The sequence below is a fragment of the Nothoprocta perdicaria genome, unplaced genomic scaffold, assembly GCF_003342845.1.
Source record: "Nothoprocta perdicaria isolate Ctin4 unplaced genomic scaffold, notPer1 scaffold_156, whole genome shotgun sequence".
Taxonomy (NCBI): domain Eukaryota; kingdom Metazoa; phylum Chordata; class Aves; order Tinamiformes; family Tinamidae; genus Nothoprocta; species Nothoprocta perdicaria.
The window spans coordinates 298,471-301,135 of NW_020454716.1; the positions used below are offsets into that span (position 1 = coordinate 298,471).

At 47.6% G+C, this 2,665-nt stretch overlaps 1 protein-coding gene across 2 annotated transcripts in view; it reads right to left on the bottom strand.

Annotated features, from left to right (window-relative positions):
• Positions 1 to 1,112, bottom strand: part of CKAP5 (cytoskeleton associated protein 5) — a 44,248-nt gene extending 43,136 nt beyond the window's left edge. For both annotated transcript variants that reach the window (XM_026035095.1, XM_026035097.1), the window contains exon 1: positions 1,091 to 1,112. The gene's annotated coding sequence lies outside the window, so the exon portion shown is untranslated. The remainder of the gene's footprint in view (positions 1 to 1,090) is intronic.
• Between the last annotated feature and the right edge of the window lie 1,553 nt (positions 1,113 to 2,665).

A 2,665-nucleotide genomic window follows, 5' to 3' on the forward strand; every position in this document is an offset into this window, starting at 1 on the left:
CCCGGCAGCAGCAGCAGCAGCGCCCTGCGCAGGAGCGGCGGGCACGGCCGGCACCGGCACCGTCCCAAGCCAGCCCCTTCCCTTCCTCAGCGTGCCACGGCCCCGCACTGCGGCCGCCTCCTCTACAGCAAGAGCGGCATCAGAAGCWGCCATCGCTACGGGGGAAACCAGGAGCAAATACCTCCCTCCCGAGACGAGCATCAAAACACAGGATGCACAGCCATGTTCCTCTGCACATCTGCCTGGCTCAAAGAAAAGCCTCTTCTAGGCCCTCCAGCCCCAGCTGTGCTCCCCACCAAACCATCTTCAAAGGTACTTCCCCCGCTATCCCAATCAGCCTCCCACCCCAGGGAGGCACCAAACACACACCAGCCTCTGCTTTCCCAAGGGTGCCACTCACCACAGCTATGTCAACGTGCAATTGCTCCGTCCAGGRGACTCTTTAAACAAGATGCCACAGCAACAGTGTTTGGGACAAGGCAATGTTTAATTTAAACACAAGAATGCCAGACCTTCCCATGTTACACTTAAAATGCAGCTCCTATGAGCTGTGCTACTGGAAAAGCCTACAGAGCAACAGCAGAACGACACCCATAATAATCACAGACTGCACTGCCCTGAAACCAGCCCTTCTGTAAGGGCCTGAGTGCATTTAACTGCTCCCTGCTCTGGGGCAGGATTCACAAGCCATTTACATTGCACTTCCAGTTGGTTTGGGAACGGTTTCTTGAGAGACACAGCATTTTTAGAACGGAAACGGGTTTGTACCTGGAAYAATGGAACACAGGGGAGAGAAGGGGGGGGGGGGCAGATAGAGACCATAGATTCAAAATCATTAATTACAAAGCTTACAAGTGTTTATCTCTTTCAAGGCTCTTTCAGGTCATACATCCTACACAAAGTCTTCCAAATTAGGGAGACAATTACCTTTACTCCCACAAAACAGTCATATCCGTTTTCTAATTGCAYGCACTGTTCAAGATGTTCATAAGTCTCTATACAAAGGGCTGAGCAGAGAKGTTGCAGTTTGCAGATAACAGGCTCGTTTACTCAGGATAATAAGAAAGGGAGAAAGATCGACTGCAAATACCTGCAGCAAACGACACGGAGCGTGGTTCAGCTGTCACTGCATCACCCAGCTCACACACGTGCCCAGTGATGCACGAGCCTCTGGAAATCAGGTGTTTTGAGCAGATCACTGCTTAATGGGAACAAGACCTTACTCTGGGAGGCATCTGTATGAGAACAGCAAMTCAACAACGGCACACAGCAGATTTTAGAAACCCAGGCCCAGATTACATAACTGGCCCACGAGAGCAAAAGGACAAGAGTCGGCACAGAAGTAAGTGCCATCAGATACAAGTCATGCACATACAAGAGTAAGCACTAACCTTCCATTACAAAACACCTTTTAAAAAAAAAACCAAAAACTTATTTATAACAGCAAATAGGTCCTGCTTTAGCTCAGGGAAGCCTTAAAGAAAACTAACTCCAATTCCACATTCTAAAGATCCAAGTTTCACCTATTTTCATAGGTATTGCAGAAATACATAGTCTTTCCATAGCACTTAATGTCTCCACCTTGACATACTTAAGATTTACCTTCCGTAAGTATGTCTGTCACAATTTGCTTAGAATGAGTTCATTGCTTCCCCCTCCTCCTCTTTTTTTCTTGCTCAGTTCTGCTTTGATGTATCAATTCCTGCTTCTGCTTAAAAGCTTTAATTCTATTGTAACTCTTAACATGGAAAAAGGTGCAATTTTTAAGTGAGGGAAGTCACCAGACTAGTAAGGTTTAGAGTAAGGCCACACCTGGGACAAGCAGCAGTCAAGCCAATTTTTTTCTTCCCCCCTAACAATCAACTGATCTGACATTGAACTCCAAAGAATCCATTCCATAAAGACAACTTGAACCTAGTCACTTATCTCAATTGATTAGACAGCATCAYCTACCTTGATACGATCACAAACTTCTAATAGTAGTTCTCTATAAATAGCTTTTTATAGAGGTTAATATTTGAGATTGCCTTTGATAATAGGCAATCATCAAGGTGCCTATTTGAAAATGGGCACTTCAAGCTCCAAAACAATAAAAATGATCTTTGAAAGCCCACAGGAATGCCGCCTTCCATGGGTAATAAACGCAGAAGGTCTGCAGCAAGCAGCCTGCCATCCTGAGCACTGCTCATTCCCTTCTCACCCGCTGCAGGCAGCTTCAGACAAACAGGCATCTAGTGCATGGGCTGGAGCAAGCCATAAGGTAAGGAAATGTGCAGGAATCCTCAGTCACAGCTCTAAGCTCCAAGAGAGCTCAGTACTACAAAAAACAAATCAGTTAAAAGGGAAGAACAAGGACATAATTAGGCAGCTGATAAACACGCCAAACAAATAGGCTCGGGTGTGCAGCTGACAGAGCTCCAGATGCAGGAGAACCCCCTGCGCATCAGCCTGAAAGCCACTGCCTTAGGAAAGATCACAAGACTCTGACTCAGAGCCAAACGAAGCAGGAGGAAAAAAAGAAATCCTTTCAGGATCGGCTCCACACACACCACTGAAGGCTCAACACGAAGCTCCTTTGGAAGAGGGACCCTGGGGATCTGGGGCAGCCAGCTGAGCCCCACACGGGCACCGGCGCGGCGCGGCTGACCGCCCCGCCCCCTCGTGA